General features: G+C 44.0%; 1 long non-coding RNA gene across 2 annotated transcripts; it reads left to right on the top strand.

Annotated features, from left to right (window-relative positions):
- The first annotated feature begins 15 nt into the window (after positions 1–15).
- Positions 16–17856, top strand: LOC139807795 (uncharacterized). Of its 2 annotated transcripts, none has more exons than XR_011730685.1 (3): positions 16–210; positions 15396–15502; positions 17442–17856. It is a non-coding gene; the product is annotated as an uncharacterized lncRNA (long non-coding RNA). The 2 variants fall into 2 exon arrangements; XR_011730686.1 differs by having other exon boundaries at positions 16–215.
- The last annotated feature ends 1 nt before the right edge of the window (position 17857 follows it).

Raw genomic sequence — 17857 nt, 5'->3', positions numbered from 1 at the left:
ATCTTCTGTTTCACCTGTAGTAGGTGGAAAAATACCACAGTAATGAGCATGTGGGTTTCAGGTCAGATAGTTTCTAATTATTCCTTTGTAGTGTTGCTCACAAGTAAGGAACAAGTGTATTATTCATCTTGCTAGAAGCAAAGAGTTTCCTTCGCAGACCTTCCAGCACTGGACTCCCCTTATGATTTCCAGCTCTCGTGGCAACAAATGGTGGGGTAAAGGAAGCCTGTGCCCATTTTGTCTTTCTTGCTTGCATGATATTCTGTTTGCCTGCCTAAGGGTCCCTCGGAGTCAGATCCCTGCCCTGTTTAGGTGCTAACAGAGATTTAGTGGAGTGGTGCTCTTTTGTGGCTCTTAGCTTGGACTTCACTTTTAATTCTTGCATTTGTTGGGGTTCTAACCTTCATGCTTAGCTGGGAAAAGCATTTCCCTGTGCATTTTCAGCTAGAGCACTTACCTGAGCAACTTCCATACAGGAGTGATAAGGAGATTTATGAGACTTTTGATAACTGATCTGTCTCATCATATTGAAGTCAAGTCAGTTTCTTCACCTTTGAAATTTAACTGAGGAAAAAAAGTGAAATGTGACAAAAGAATTTCTATAATGTTATTTGAGGGAAGACTGTCTTGAATATATCTGACAAAACTGATCTCACTGAAAAAACATAGCAGTTCAGCAGTTGGTCCTTGACATTAAATAATTTATTAGCTTTGAATCCCATCATTTGAGATCTTGTGAGGTACCACAGATGACTCAAACTGTGGTGAGAGATGGAATGTGTGAAGGGAGATAACTGATGTTGGCTGTTTCAAGCCTTATATCTAAGCTGCCAGTGGAGAAGCCAACAAAGAAACATCCTTTCCTACTTCAGCAGGAGCATGGGTAAACTCATGGTCAAGTTACAGGTGGGTTGCCAGTGATTCCAAGGATCATACCTCCTTAAGCATCACTTATATTAAAAAGTGAAGCTGTTCCCATGTCTCAGTTTATGTGTGTTTATCTTTTTACATGGCATTCTTTAATCTTACACTCTTGTATCTTACAAACCATTCTAGCTGGGAAGGTTTCCCATTCTGTTCCTGCTCTTTGTTGTCTTGAGAACTTGGATTGTGTCTTGGGGCTTGAATATAAAACCTTCTCATATGTCTGTAAGTAATTGAGATTTCATAATATGTGCCATGTGGAAAGCAACAATAGGTTGGCTGTTCAGGCAATCTGAATATTCTGTGTCTTGCCCATTGCTGAGATTTTCCCCTCAGTTGCTGGAAAGGTACTCAGCGAGATCAAGAGGACACAGTGAATATTTTTGACATCAGACTGGATTGCTGGGGCTGGAAATAGGGGGTTATGTGGAGGAAAACATGGAAATGGGGAAGTGCCTTCCAGGAATGTGGTTGTGTTGTGCATCAGATCTGTTGGTGAAGCCAGTGGGCTACAAAATGTGGCAACAGGGCTAGCAATGCTGTGCCTTGGGAATTTATGGATTGCAACTGGGATTTCTAATCCAGTCACAAGGAGTAGTGACTGGATGTACCACTATGTCCTGCTGCTCACAGGTTTGTAAGAACAACTCCCCTGTACTTTTTACTAAGGGTTTGTGATTTAGGATGTGATCTGGGTCACTTGGGGAGTTTTTGCATTTGCCTTCTAGAAATCTCGTGGCTGCTTTTGCCTGGGGACAAATGTTAGAAAAGCAAATTTGAAAAGCATTTGGCAACAAAGTACCCCATGTACCTTGGTCTGTGTGCAGTATTTACACTGATGCATCTGTCATCTGAAGGGTGTGTTTCATAGCAAATGAATTAAACTGGGAAATCCCATAGACAGTATCATAATTTAAGAGTATTTAGAAAGTATTGACCCAGGCTTGCAGCTGACAAATGGTTTGTATTGAGCTACCAAGTTCAGAGTGTAAGATCAATGGTTAAAAAGTTCTGTGGCAGAAATTTGATTAATTTCATCCACTGAAAGATAGATGAGAACCATACAAAGATGAGAAACACTGTAAAAAAGGCAAATGCCACCTTCCCCATGAACATATTGTGGTTGGACAGCATAACATCCCACTGCTGGGAGGAATTCTCTGTGTTATCCATAGTCCCTTGCCACTGATCTTGGGTTTTGTCACTTGGCTTTGCTGAAAAGGTACCAGAAACAGAGCCCAGATGAGAAGCTGGGCTGCAGGGCTGGAAAAGTGCTTGGAAACAACTGATCCCTACCAGTGAAGTCCTGGTGCCTTGGTTTGGCAAGACATGGAGAGGAATATCCTTGAGCCTGTGCCAGGATGTTGTAACTGTCACGTGTGTTTGTAGGGTGTCTCAACACCCCTAGCTAGAGCCCTGTTTAGAAGATAAAATTTATATTGTTCTGATTTCTAAGTCTCAGTCTAGAGAAACAATGTGTCCCTTCTGAATTCTTGTCACTCCTCCACCAGGATTAACTCATCCTCTGCTGGTGTTCTGAGTTCCTGTTATACAAGTCCTGTAAGAAAGGCAGCCAGGAGAGTGCTCTGCTCTTATTTAACACCTGGAGACCACATCAATGCTGATACCCCTGCTCAGAGCCTCAAAATCTTGCAGGTTGTGAAGCAGAGGTGTAAATGTTTTGGAGGACTTTGGAGTAAAGCGAAGTGATTTGCCTGCTGAACTTTGCTGTGGGGTTTCTCTGCCTCCTCTCCTGTATGAAGTGTGGGGCCCGTGTTAGCAAATCAGGCAGCTTTATGAGGAGCTGAAGAGGCAGGAGTGGGCGGTAAATCCGTATTTAAAACTTGCTTTGCCAAGGCGTGGTGCAGCTCCCTGCCTTCCGCAGGCAGAGCCAGCAGAGGGAGCGCAGCATCCTCTGTGCTTCCTGCACTCTGTGTTCATTCACTGCTTCCACACCAGCAAAAATCTCATTTCAGAGGACAGAGTGTGTGTCTGCCTTGGTGTCCTAGCACATGCCTATCTCCAGTAATAGAGAAAGGTTTTGGTTATTTAGGTTTGGGGTTTTTTAGAATTTTTTTAAATTTTTTTTTTTATATTTATTCCCTTTGAGGCTAAGGGTAAAACAAAACCTCAACTTGAAGCTGCGGTTTTGTGATGCTGAAATCATCACTCAATGGTGGAATAAAGCTTCAGGAGGTAGGCATGTACATGAGCTGTGTGATTTCCTTGCCCTTCCCTTTTCATCCCAGCCTGCAAGTGGCAGAGGCAAGGATGGAAAAGGGAGAGTGAAAAGAGGGATGTGAGTCTGGAGTTGTGTCTAGCTAAAGCTGGGCACTTGGGAACAGCAAACGGGGAGTGATGCTGTCTGGAAGCAGCAGATTGTGGTTGAAGTTTCCCTTGTAGAGGCTGTGGGCCTGGTGGTTGTCAAAAGGCACTTGGAATGGGCAGGAAGTTTTTCCTAATTTGGGAACAGAGTCAGTGTTATTTGGCAAAGATGCTCCTTCGCTTAGAAAATGTTGGTCCTGTGGCTTTTGGGGTTTTTTACAAGGATGAAAAGCAGGTCATTCAATTAATGTGGCTGCACAGGTAATTGGCAACTGATACAGCAGGACTAGATGTTGAGTAGAAAGAGAATTCCCATTGGAAGATGGCAGAGGAGCCACAGCCAGATGTTTATTGTCTGGATGACCTCCATTGGAAAGTGACTAAAAATGAGTCAGTTGGCTGAACGTGGGTCGTTCAAGCAGATTTTTTTCTTCTTTTTTTTCCTTTTTTTTCCTTTTTTTTTTCCCCCTGCCATGTCCTGGCATTGCTGCCGTGTCACCCAAGAGTTCTGCTAACTGAAAATGACAGTTTGTGAGCACACAAGTGGTGAGCATTTCAGCTGGGAATGCCAAGATGCTGGCTCACAGCTTGCAACAGCTGCCAGCAGAGCCAGGCAGGATCTTTACTCACAGCTTGCAAAGCTGAGGGCTGAGACTGACAAAGTGATGGCTCATGGTTTACAAGAGCTGACAGCTCTGGGTACAGCTTGACCTCTGGGTTTGGTGGCCCCATCTGTAGCAATGCCAATGGATTTGCAGGCAGGAAGCCAAGCTGGAATGGCCAATAGCTGCAAAGGATATTGAGGGCTGGGGGCTTCGGTGGCTTAGTGGAAGAAAAGAGTGAACCATGTTGGTTTTAAACCATTTTTTCATTTTGCCTTTGCACTTTCTCATTCCCAGGAAAGTGGGTGGATTGTATAGAGCAGACAAGGTGGCAGACATCTGTTGGAGCCTGGAGAATGCTGTGTCCCCATTTTCTTTCCTTTTTTTTTTTTTTTTTTTTTTCCCATTTATATGCAGTACCATTGAAGCAGCATACTCTTAGGTGCTTTAAAAGGTGGGAAAGGAAGGAGAGCATTCTCTGTTCAATTCCTCATACCTTTGGAGATGCTTCAGAGAATCTGCATGCATTTCATCTTTCGTGTGTATTCCTTCTGCAACTCTGTCCTCTAGCAATAGTGGTCACACTTGTGTCCTGGAGTAAAATTCAGAGAAGGCTTCTGGGGTAATAGAAAATGGTCTTGAAATAGTTGAAGATGTTACACAACTGGGATGTTTGAGCTGTGATATGAAGTTGCAAACAGCATTTTGCCTGTGGAATTTGAAAATCACATGGGCTTGTTGTACACAGCCCAGAGGAGTGTGAAACCTTACCCATACTGAGACCTTGCACTCAGCCTTCTACAGAAAAATACTTAGGGTCAAGAAAAACTTGTTTCATATTTGTCAAAGCCACGTGAAGGGGCTTGGCTGAGGCTCCATGCCCTCACTGCCAGCACCTCTGCTTCTGTCCCACCCCATCCTTTGGGGCTGTAACTCAGGGTCTCACTTCAGAGCCACCCGGGCAGCCTGGGATGCTGCAGGAGGGAGATGAGCAATGTGAAAGACAAAAAGCAGAAAAACCAAAGAGAGGACACAGGGCCTGTGCATGATGAGCACAAGAAATTCAGAGGCTATTGGTGTTTGGACCAAATGTAAGGCACTGCTGGCTCTGCACCAGGCGCTCCACCTGCACCATTGCCATCACCTCCCTGTACCCCCTGAGCCTGTCCATGGGCAGAGTTTCACCTTGTGCTTGCAGTCTTAGGGTAGTAAATGCTGTAGGAAAATCCAACCTTACCTTTTACCTACTTAGCTCTTGGGAAAATGCCCTTAACTTTGATTTACACTGGATATTGTTTGACTGCTGCTGAGAACCAGTCCAACCGCTCGTTCGATGCAAATTAGAATAAAGTCACTTCAGTAAGAAATAGAGAAAGTTCCAGGAGTGGGGCTTGGTTAGCAATGAATTCAGCAGTGTTCACAGTCTGTTTGGCTTTGGAAATGGCTCAGGATAGTGTGGTCAATGTTTTGAAAAGCTATTCTATCCCCAAAGCATGCAGAGCTGTGGTAGATGCAAGATGTACCTCAGTGTGTTGTAATTTATTTTTTTTTTAGTGAAGTTCTTGTACTTAACTCTACCAAAATGTTATCCTAAATAGAAAATGTTAACCAAGTTTGGATTTTACTCTATAGATCTTCTCCTTTTGTAGATTTGTGTGTGGTATGTATTTTATTGTGTTCAGCTTGAGGAAGGTCTCAGGACTGGGTCTTTTTAGTAGCATACTTCAAAGCATTTGAAAAATGTCCCCAGTTGGTGAGTAGCAACACCTGTGTCTTAGAGTTGGTTGGGTTTTTTTCATCAACAGATGTAATAATAATGGGCAAAGGAGGTCAGCAGCATCATTGTCTCCTTACAGATGGAGAAACTGAGTCATGGAGAGGCAGTGGCTTGTACAAGATCAACCAGTAAAGCTGGGGTCCTGGGTGAATATTGCATCAACTTGGACCCAGTAAGGTCCCAGTGAAAGGATGAGACCTGAGTTTTCTGCTTGCTTGCTCTGTGTATGTCCCTGGAAACCACAGTAGGATCTCCTAGTGCAAAATTAGGATGGGATACAGCTCATCAGGTTAGCTCTGAGGCTACAGTAGTCACTCGGGTTGAGTTTATAGCCAAAAGGAAGAAAGAAGCTCCTCCAGACAGCAACTCATCTCGTTAGTGTTAGGCATAGATGAGATTATAATTACCCTGTCGAGGCATCCTGTTCTCTGCCTGGATAAAGGAGCAGCCTGGAAGAACACTTCAGCTTCAATAAGTGGTATTTAGTGGAGATCAGTCCTGTCCTTAGGAACAAATGCATCCAGATGAGTCCAGGTGAAATGACTTCCATATTAAATAAGCATTTCCCAAGCTTGTGCTATTTGGGTTTGGCTTTTGTGTGGAGACATGTTTGAACTAATCACAGATGTGAGCATGCAGCTCTTGGCTTCCTTTTAACATATTTGGCCAGCAGCTGAGCTTCAGTCAGTCACTGCTTTGCCCTGGATAAATATTTGCTGTTAATGCTGATTTTTACCAAAAGAGGCTCTTGCAAATCCCATCAATTTTTGCTGCAAGAGTCAAATCTTTCAAATGCATTTGGGATGAGAAAATGTGTGAAAAAGCCAGCTATGAATGAAAGGCTCCCAGTGCCACCAGATCCACCTGCAGTATGCAGGGTTTGATGGTTGTGGCTGAGATCTCTCCTGAGTTTCATGCCTGTAAGCAAGCAAATGAGCTGAAATAGCCAGGCAAGCTATTCAATAAGCCTGTGCTCTTTTTTCCCTACAAACCTGAGCTTTTGACAAGTCCTTTTGGTAGTGATCTGACCCAGGTGGTTCCCAGGAAGCAGGAGGTTGTTCCTCTCCTGGAACAAATGCCACGTGCTCCTTATCCTTCTCTGGATGTGGAAGAAAGGAGTCCAAATGAACACAGGGACAGGAGATGCTCTGATTTTATTAAGGCAAAGGGCTGTGAAGCACAATGTCTGCTCTTGGTAACCCCATGAAAAGATGAAGAAATGACTGGGACATCCTCTAAAATGAGCTTTTTTGCTGCTTCCTGGCTGCTGGGTGCCCTGGGTGTCTGCAGCACAGGTAGGGGGGGGCTTGCAGTGATGCACCTGAGCTTTAATGCTGAGGTATTAATATCCTGTATGTATTTATTATTATTATTAATATTTTATCTATTTAATACATTCTAATTCTGATGTATTCTCTCTCTGATTCCAGGATGGTGTGAAGGGGGATGGATGGGGATGGCACAGCATAAATATACCCTGCAACCAGGGGCAGGCAGGGCAGAGCCTGCCAGGCTGCTGGCAAATGTCCCAGCTGCAGAGCTGAAAGCAGCACAACCACATCAGGACTGGCTTTGTGTTCATAAACTCTGCTGCAGCATGGCACTGATTGGTATCTGCATGGTGCTTTGCAAACATGAAAATCTTGCCTCAGTGCTAATGATGAAGGCCCTGGCTGCCTGGGTACCTTGCCCTCTCATTAATTAAGCAGATAGGTGCTTGATAGGAATGTAGAAGGAAGGACTGGATCAAATATCTTCTGTACTTTGGTTCTGCCTTGCTCTTCATGCAGGTAGATGGGCTGGGAAACCCATCAGAGAACTATTAGCTAAGGAATGTGCAGCATTTTGGGATCTGGATCCTCTGAGATGCCCTAAAATTTAGTCTGTGCTCTGGTTTCCTCGATGTGAGCTGCTCTGTGATGAGATTTATAGTGCTTAGACCTTACCTAAGAGGTTTTCATCCTTCTTGGTGCCAGTGTGAATCTAAATTTGGGGTTGTGTGTGGCTGAATTGCTGGTTTGGGGTTTCCTTGGCCACCAGCCATGTGCTTTTTAGCAATAGTAAACTCTGTCTTCTCATGTAATTGTTTTAAATTGTAGTGTAATTTGGCCAAGCAGCATAATGTACACAAATAAAGTAGCCAAGATGACTTGGAAGCTTCCAACTCTCCTATGGAAACTGTAATCCTGGTGAATTAAAATAGAGAAGTTTGTATTTTCTGCCTTGGAAGTGAACTTGGATCCTTCAATATTTCACAGGCACATAACAATACTGTCTTTTTAGCTATTTCAGTGCCCTGAAAATTTATACTACTTGGCAAAATGAGGCTTTGTGTTCACAGCATGTAGGAGTTCAGGCTGCAGCATCCTTTGGAAAGGAATTACTCCTTAACAATGAATTTTAAGCTTAATAATTTCAGCAGTTTCTGAGCATCCATTCAAGAGAGCAGCTACTTGGATAAATGTCTATTTGTATCAGGTTATTGCATAAAATCAGCATTGCACTCAAATATTCCTGCCTTGCAGTATCATTCTGAAGTCTTTTTTAGCTGCTGAAGTGACACTACAAAATGAGTATCATTTTATTGCAAAGTGAATGCATGTAAAAACAAACATCAGAAAGGGAGAATTACATCCTATGCTGGTAGGAAAGAAAGATTAAAATAGAACAGTGAAGGAGTTTTGCAAAGGCCACCAAAGTTCAGAGAGGGAAAGCAGCATCATAAAGAAAACCAGACTTAATAAATTACCTTTCCTGTAGGAATTGTCTTGTACTCTGAAAAGTAGTTCTGGGTTTTTCTTCTAACCAGGATGATTAATGGACTGATTCTGCCCAAGGTAGCATGTTTAAGCAAAAGGTAAGCACTAAAAATGATAGCTTAGTATTTTTGCAGCTGCCTATTGTGAAATTGGGCTCTCTGAGGCAAAAAATAGACTACTTGCAAAGCGAGCTGGACCAGTGAAGTAAAGCAGTTTAATTGTGATCCACAACAAGAAACTGGAAACTCATCAGAAAGATATCTTATCCCCAGAGGAGTTCCTTAGTAATGCCCCAAAATCATCTCAGCTACCAGAGTGACTGTGGAATTAAAATTATGATTAAATTAGGAGCCTGCAGGTTTTCCCTCTAAGCAGGGGTTTGACTTTCTGAATTTGGCTCTGAACTGCCCTGTAAGGTTTTCCTCTATGGAACTGAGTGTAGGAACAGGATAAATTACTGCTCATGGGGGTTTGGAGGTGCTGCTGCTGACAAAAACCCACTGCCTGCCTTCAGCCTCATCCCTGGTTGCCAGCACCTGCCCCACACACTTTCATGGTAACTTGCAGTAGGATTGTATTCCTTGCAAGAGAAAAAAAAAAAAAAAAGCAAAAAAAAGCTAAAAAAGCTTTAACCTAGTATAACATCTAGTTCTCCAGATGAAAATAATTTGTCCTACCCAGTATTTGGGCTTCCTGTGGGCCAGTTAAAAATTCTGGAGACTGTGGCATAGGTTGGGGCAGCAGTGCTGCAGTGTTTGGTGTGTGGGAGAAGGCAGCCAGGTGTTTCAAGCAGTTTCAGGGTGAATCTGCCCAGTTTCCCTTGGCTTAGTTGTATGTGGAGCTTTTCAGTCACACAGATGCATTCCAGGCTCCTGCAGGACATGTCAGGGATGGCCTTTTGCTTCATGCCAACCCTTCTCCCCAGGAAGAAGAAGTAGAAAATAAGGACTGGAGAAGTATGAACTGACTGAATCCCTTTTCTGCTGAGGCACAGCAAGGTCTATCAGGTGCACTCTGCTGGATCAACATATGATTTACATATCCTTGTCTTCCTCATGGAGATGACTCAGAGGCTAAGGAGTTTCAGTCCAGTGAGGAATATTTATTTTATTTAAGTTGCTAGACACTCTTGATTTCCCCTGAGAGGCAGGTAGCAGGGACTGAACATCTCAGCTGATATCACTGATATCTCAGATGGCAGTTGGTGGCATGGAGAGGATCAGGAGAGGAAAAATCACAGAGTAGACTGCAGCAAGCCAAGCAGATGATGTCTGAAAATCCCAAGGTGCAGGGCTCACACAGCCTCTGCTTCCCCTGCAGCTGGCTGTCCCATCCCTTTGGTGTTCTCTGTCCTGGGCTTCCTGGTATTGTTTCTCTTTTTAGATTTCTAGCCTACTAAAAACTCCTTAGCTGGCAGTTTAGCTTTGTAAAGTATTGCTCTGTCCCTGCAAAGCAACACAGAGAGGTCTGGCAGCATCTGAAGGTAGGTTCTGAATGTTTGAAAGTGCCCATCGTGTGGTGTGTTTGTCAAAACTGTGGAAGTAAAGCAAAATCACAAGTCAAAACTTGTGTAAAACATCTTGCTTCCAACTGTGTATCTGCCTTGGACATCTGAGCACTGTGACCATACAAAGCCCATTTGGTGGACAGAGATCATTTTGCAGTCCTGGTAAGCCTGAAATCCAGTTTTCCTGGATTTTTCCCATAGCAAAAGAACCTGGCTGTAATAGTAGCACGTTGGGCAGGAGAGGGAGCCTTGATGTTTGGCTGTCACATCACTGGTTGTGATTAATTCCTTTGGTTTTGTGAGAACGTGGGGTGTTGTTGCATTAGAAAGCATGTTCGTGGAGATAATCCATTTATCAGGCCAAGAACACATTCTCCCTCTTCCAAACAACAAATTAATTCTTCCCAAGGCAGATAATAAGGGATATCCTAACCCAGAGGAGCAGGGGAGGGCATGGCATGGGGCCGACAAGATCAGAAACAAAAGCAGAAGCAGGAGGTGAAAAATAAATCTCTTGAAAATGGCTGCAAAATACAAGAGATCTGCTGCAGCACCTCATTCATCAAGGGAATTTGGCCTTGCCTCACTCTAATCTAAACTGAATCTAATTTAGATTCCAAGCAAGGGATGGGAATCCTTTCCTGAACCAAAACAAGCCTTGCCACCTCCTACCTCCTCATTACTCATTCCTTAATTTGTTTGGGTTTCTTATGTAGGACACTCAGGAAGAATAGCTTAAAGCTGTGTGTGCCTCTGCTAAATCTGATGTTGTGATTGCTGCTTTGCTGCACATTGGGTTGGTTTTTGATGCAGTTACAGCACTCAGAGCTGGTGACATGGCCCTGCCTGAGGTCCCCAAGAATTTAGGTGTTACCATCCTCTTCTTTCCTGAGCTCTACTGCTTGACTTAATCTGAGCAGGTCCACTCCAGCCTTGGAGTCAGGCAGTCTCATTTTTTTCATCCTAAAAAATCAGCTCTGCTCATAGCTCCATAATATCCATCTAAACCATCTCAAAAGAAGGGACTGGAAAATAGTTTACTTAATTTCTGAGCTCTCATGCTTGCTGCCCTACTTTCTGATCTGGCATTGCAAAGCTGATAAACAGCAGAACGTGGCCTCCTGCCCTGGGCATGTCTGGGTGGGATGATTCCTTCCTGAGGTTTGCCAGGACTCTCAGCAGCAGAACTGAGGTTCTGACACTGCTCAGGGCCATGGCAGCAAACATTCATCATTCACTCCTCTGCTGCTGCTGCCTTCTTAAAAATGTGTGCTCCGTTTTTTTTCTGGGACTATTTCCCAGGGAGTGAGAGGAGATTTGGGCATTGATTCCAATAGAGGTTTCTGTAACATGGGGCATGTCAGGACACTTCTTTGGACCGTGTCCCAAGCAGTTGTGCTACCTCATAATTTTTAAGCTTCCTTCCTGATGCTTTGCCATCTGCTCCTCAGTATCTCACCTTCCTCACTCCTGGAAACCCATCCCAGTCCTGAGGTGCTTGTGAATCCTTTGCTGCCTTCCAGAAATCCCCTGTGATCCTGTGGGTCTGGGTTTTGGTCACTGTTTTGGTGCCCTAAACCTTGTCACACCTACATATCTACTTCCCATGGGGCTAATTTGTCTCCTGCTGGTTCTGAACAACGTGCCTACCTCTGAACAAAACAGTGGGTTGAGCAGGGTGTTACACCCCAAGGGTAAAGAGGTTGGTTGCAAGGTCAGGGCATGGACAAAACCTTGCCTGCAAGCAGTGAGAGAGAGGATGGCTTTTGGGGAATGGGAAGCTGGAGTGGCTAAAGAGGGATGGGGAGAGTGGCCAGGATGAACTTGGGATGGAAAGAGAACGGATGGAGTTAGGGGGGGTATCCAGGTGCCTCCTGAAAATTTGCTGGAAGAAAAAGCAAATTATTGGTTTCCCTGCAGATGTGAAGGTTTGTGGAGGGTTAAACATTTACACTGTAGCTGATACAACAGAAGTCCTGACAGCAAGCTTTCTGCCATCTCCACCTCGATGCCCATCAGGACTTGCTCACCCTATTTCAGTGCTGTTTGGCAGATTGTTATTTGCCAGCCTCCCTCTGGAAAGGATTCCAAGCCAGGTGAGAGAACTGGGTGATAAAATGCTTGGAAACAACCAGCTGGGAATGGGAGCCAGGACTGTGGGAATGCTGCTTCCTCCCTGCTTCCCAGAACTGCCCCAAAAACCAAGGACCTCTCACATGTTGAGCTGCTCTCCAGACTGCTCCAGGCAAGGGCTGGGGAGCTTTGCTCTGGTTGCAGTAGGAAATGCCATCGAAACCAAGGCTGGGTTGGCCTCATTAGAGCAGGACACAGGCAGCAAAACATCTCCTTTCCCAGATTCCTTTCTGGTTGCTGAGGTGAGTATTGGGGTCTGTTATTTAATGCACCCAGCTGCTTTTTGTGGTCCAGTGCTGTCTTCTCCTCCAGCCTGCCTTAGTGATGTACTTGTACCCTCATTTTGTTTCTCTGAAGTTTTCTCTCAGCACTTTGATGCAGTTTTATCCACAGTTTTATCTGATGGCCATAGTATCTCCTTACATTTTGGGCTGAAAAAAATTTGCATTTTGGTGTTTAGGGAGATTTTTTCAGGAATGCAGAGACACCCAGCAGGTGGAATTGAAACCCATTCTCAATAATTACACTGGGGGCTGGGGGATCAGCATAAATTTGTATTTTTTTTTTAACAAAGTGCTTTTAAAAATAAATCCCAAACAGCTGGAAATAAGAAATTAGCCACTGGCAGATGTCTGAGAGCTGTTTGTTTGGGCTCTTTGAAGTGTGTAAGCTCTTTTATTTCCTATGATAGTGTTTCCATGTGAGCAGGAAATGGCATGGATCTCTTTCTGTTGCATTTTGCAAATGTAATTGGGAGACTTGAACCTTTCAAGCCATCATTTTGGCTTTGAGACTAAAATAACACACAGGAAAATCTATATACTGCTGGAAATGTTCCTGACTCGAGCAGATATTCCTTATCAAGCTAAGGCTGTGCTTGGAATTGTCCTTGTGTTCCCTGTTGCTCCATTTCATGGACTCATTCTGAGTGTGAGGCATGGAATCAAGCTGGTCCATGACTTTTTGCACTGGAAAGAAGCCAATTAGCAGAACACAAAGTTGGTTGATAGAGAAGCTATTTGCATATCTAATAATTTGCAAATCATTAAGTGTAAATGACACAGCACCCCGAAAAGGGAAAAAAAAAAAAAAAAAGGATGGGAAGAGGTGGGAGAAAACATGGAGCATCATCCTGAGATATCACCAAGAGGAAAGCTGATTTTAGTGCTGGATTTCTGTCAGTCTGGGTCTCTCTGAAGGTAAAAAGGAAAAGGCTTTCAGGGCTTTAAAGCACTGAAGTGGTTCCTGTTGGTGTGTTGGTACCCATATGTTCCAAGGGTGTGCTAAAAGATGGGGAAGAGGCTCTAGAGCTTTGCCTAGAAAGGGAAATGATGTGAGAAGGTTTTGCTGAGCAAGATACATAAGGGAAGGAGAAAGACAGCCTGATCTATTGCTAAACAAGCCCATGTTTAGCAAACATGATCATGGGACAACAATGAAGGTATGGGGGTCAGTGATGGGGTGGAGGCTCTGTAACCTGGTCATTAAAATGGGAAACAGGAAGCTAAGGGCCCTCACCTCAACCCCAGATTTAATCTGTGGCCTTGAGCAAATCACTTCACCTTGAGCTACCTCTGTTTCCACTCTTCCTCATGGGAGGGAGGATCTGGCACCCCCTGGGTTCAGATGTTACAAGTCATTCTTAGTTTGTGGATGGATATTTATGCTGCACCCACTGACATCAGAACCAGGAGCAAAATTGACCCTCCTTGTCTATATTGTCTTTTAAATTTTCTGCAGACTCTGGGATAAGAAAATCAGGCTTTAATTTTAAAATCAGTTCAGGCATTTCAGAGCAAGCACGTTGCTTTCTGAATTGCTGTGAGCTTCCAGCTTTTGTTGAGGATGTGTGAAATTTTCATTTTTGCCTCAGGAAGAGCTTGGTGCTTGGGCTTCCAGTACCTTCCCAGGGAAACAACCCCTGATGCTGCTTCTTTGTGTGTTGTTATTCCTCCTCCATGCTGGGAAAGGGTGGTGGTGGTGTCTGTGGTATGTGAGAAAAAGACTATTTATAGAGCAAACAGCTCCTTTGTTGGGAAGTGTCATTCCATGTGTACTTTACACCAGGACGGGTGTAGGAGGAGGAAAGGTTTTTGTCAAAGCTCAGTTGTGAGCAATCAAACCCCACTGGGCAGCTCTGTCCTGGAGAACAGACACACACAGAGGAGAGGAGAAAATAATCCTGGCCCAGCACATGGAGTGTGTTTTAGTGCAGCTGAAAACATCTGCCAGGGCTCAGCTTTATAGTGCACAGCTTGGGTTTTGCTGTAAAGAAATTTTAGGGTATAAAGCTGATGGGTTTTATAGAAAAAATTTGATCTTGTCTCTCCCCCAATGGCCTTGTTCAAAGATGTTTTGGACAAAAAAAAATGGACACCCCATCAGCATTTGCTCATTGTGCCTGAGGGTTCAGAGTGATCTCTGCTTTTCTTGGCCTCCCAGCTAATTTTCTGCTGGTCCTGTACAGAAAAGCCCAGAGCCAGGTCTGATAATATAAAATAGAATCCTAGAATTGGCTGGGTTGGAAGGGACCTCAGAGCTCATCAAGTCCAACCCTTGCTCCACTCCCCCCGTGGTTCCCAGCCCATGGCACTGAGTGCCACATCCAGGCTCTTTGGAAATATCTCCAGGGATGGAGAATCCACCCCTTCCCTGGGCAGCCCATTCCAATGTCTGATCACCCTCTCCATAAAGAAATTCTTTCTCATGTCCAACCTAAACCTCCCCTGGCACAACTTGAGACCTCTTGTGCCCTCTTGTCTTGCTGAGAGTTGCCTGGGTTTTAGAAAAAAATGTACTTCCAAAAATGCTTTGGACCAAGGATTGTTTATGTTGTATGCCAAAAGGTATTAATTAGCTGCTGTCAATGTTCTGTGAGCATCCTGAGTGATCAGAATTTAATAACTCAGGCACTATTAGGGGCTGGTGGCCATGTGTAGTGGCATTGGAATGGCAGTGGTTGTGCCACTGCTTAGTGGGTCACACAAGTTGCCTTTCACCTCGTTCATACTGGGCATAACCACTTCAATATAGAGAGATATCTTTGAGTCTCTTTAAGTGGAAATAGTGTTCTTTGGGTGATTGTTCTCTCTCTGATATGGTCAGCATGCCTCCTTATCAAAAATCAGTTTTAACCACTGGATTATTGGACCTGGACCTATGATGCTGCAGGTGTACAAATAAGAAAAAAAAAATAATTACAGTGCATGTGGTTTCCTGTTTTGATTATTTAAGTGAATGCATAAAAATAATACAGAAAAGGGTGTGTAAGTTGCAGAGAAAACAGTTCTCTTCAGAACAGCAAGCTTTTCTCTCGAGTACCAATAACAATAAACACCTTTTTTTTTAATTTTTTTTTTTTTTAATAGGCAGTGGTACTCACAATAACAGCCTTCTGGAATTGCTCTCTCTTTCTGCACGTGGGAAGAGTGATCAGGGAGCAGACATCAGCAGTGCCTCTTATTCTGTGTCCAAAGTGAGTACCAGCCAAGAAGTTGGGTTTGGTTTTGTTTAGTACTGGGGGTGGGCAGGTAATGATAGCCCCAGACCATGAGGACCTAGAGAAAACTCTCAAGCTTGATTCACCCCCCCTGCCTTGGGGGCAGTTGGCACAGATTTTTAGTCCTTACCAAAACACAGACTGGAGCTGATGCCCCAGTTTCAGCTGACCTTGAAATGAGGAACCTCAGTGACCTTCAGGCAATTACATGACTCGGGGAGCTGGCTCTGCACTTAAGGGTTTTTTTTTTTTATCCTCTGTTCAAGGGTTGCTGGTGGAAATATCCCCCATGCCTCCCAGCTGGTCTGATATCACAGGCAGTTTTAAAATGATTTCTTATTATTTTATTTATCTCAAACAGCTGGCAGGAACACACTGAGATCTGTACCTGATATCAACAGTTATGGATTCATGCTTTTCAGAATATTGGGTTTTTTAATTATAGCCAAGCCAGCATTTTATATGGTCTGTGGCTTCTTGCAAAAGGTGGTGACTCACTGGAGTTGGTTCCTGCATGCAATGCAGTTTATTTTTGTGTGCTGCCCTCTCTGCTCAGTGTAAACCACCTGATTTTTAGAGGCAGGATGGAATCAAGAGTAAATACCCAGAGCTGAGAAGGGGCAAGGGCTTGCAGGTAGAGTTGGCAAAGCAGAATGACAGAGAAAAGTCAGGAGGGAGAGGAAACAGCAGGGCAAAGAGGTGAAGCAGGAGGAGACATGGGAAAAGCCAAGGATGTGGAGTGGAGCAGAGCTGGCACTGTGTTCCAGGGTTTAATCTGGAGAGGAACTTCTGGGGCTGCTTTTACCATGTCCCAGAGTTCTGAAGTCCATATTGTGACTGTGCATCACTGGCCAAATGCTTTTAGAATTTAACAGGCACCAAGGAAGAGCTGCTCTGTCACGGGGATTTTCATGGCTTTCCTAGATCATTAACTTCAGCTCTTTGGGTGAAAGAGGAGTATTTGAATTTGCATGCAAATTGTTAAGCAGTGCAAGTGATGCTGTTACCATATGTGACTGGAATGTAGGTTTGCACTCCTGTGTTTTCCAAGAGAATTCGTGTCCTCCTGGGGAGTTTCGTGGTAACTGGGGAAAGGGTGGAAGTGGTGCAGGCACATCATCTATTTGTAGATAAGTGAGAGGGATTTTTCATAGAGAAATGGCTTTAATCAGTCGCCAGCTGAGCCACTGAAGAGCTCACAGTCATCACATCACGGGAGCTCACTGAGCTCTGAGCATCAGCAAAGCACCGTGTCTGCCATGGGGAGGCTCTGAGGTGAATAATTAATACTAATAACATCAGATGACAAGCGGATGCAGCTAGAAAGATGAGGGGGAAACAGAAACCGAGCCACAGAACGGGTTTCTCTGGCTCTGAGATCTGGCTTGCCGGAAAAAAATGTCACCGAACAGCGGGGCTGGGCGGGACCTGGGGACACAGCGCTATCTGCCGGGCAGCTCGGTGCCGGGGCTGCCCCTCCCCGGGGATTTCTCTCTTAATTTGGATGTTGGGTTTTGTTCGTTGGTTGGGTTGGTTTTTTTTTATTTTCTTATTTTCTTTTTTTTTTTTCTCCTTTTTTTTTTTTTTCCCTCCGTTTTTTGTTTTTTTTTTTTTTGTTTTTTTTTTTTTTTTTTTTTGGTTTGGTTTGGTTTGGTTTGGTTTGGTTTGGTTTGGTTTGGTTTGGTTTGGTTTTTTGGTTTTTTGGTTTTTTTTCCCGGTTGTTTAATTGTTTAAAGTCAATAAACCAGTTGGTAAAATTAAGGAAACTGTAACAGCTTTCCCAGCCAGGAGAAGGTGCCTGCTTAGACAGAGACAGACTAGCAAGGAATTCCCTTTGAAAACCAGTGGTTTTGAAGAAGAAAGTGACATTTTAACAGATCTGAAGCTCTGTGTAACTTCCACTGGTTTTACACAGCACCTTTTAATTTGACTGGGGAGATGTTCCTCACTGCCAGAAGACAAAAGACCTTTCAATTCTGTCATATTGGAGCTGGAAAAACTGTTTCTGCCTTTCTTGTGTGGTGCCTGGTGTGTTCCATAGGTGCTTTGTTGTTTCAGATGAAAGACAATGAATGACAATTGTGCTACCAGGAGGAGGAAGCTGGAAAGCCACAGATGGAATGTGTGACATAGCCAAAGCCCAAAAAAGTTTCTCTTTCACAATGGGAGGTTTGATTCTGCAAGATAATAACTATATCCAACCAAACATCTCCAGTACAAACAAGTCTCTTGGCATCCTTCTGGACTCCTGGGAAAACAAAACTGCATTTGAGAAGAAGCCCAGAGCTCTCTTCCAAGGGGCTTAGAAGAAAACTTTAAGGTGTGAGCCCA

The sequence above is a fragment of the Heliangelus exortis genome, chromosome 26 (genome assembly GCF_036169615.1).
Source record: "Heliangelus exortis chromosome 26, bHelExo1.hap1, whole genome shotgun sequence".
Taxonomy (NCBI): Eukaryota; Metazoa; Chordata; class Aves; order Apodiformes; family Trochilidae; genus Heliangelus; species Heliangelus exortis.
The sequence above is the reverse complement of the archived record's forward strand: the minus strand, read 5'-3'. Positions and strand labels throughout refer to the sequence as shown.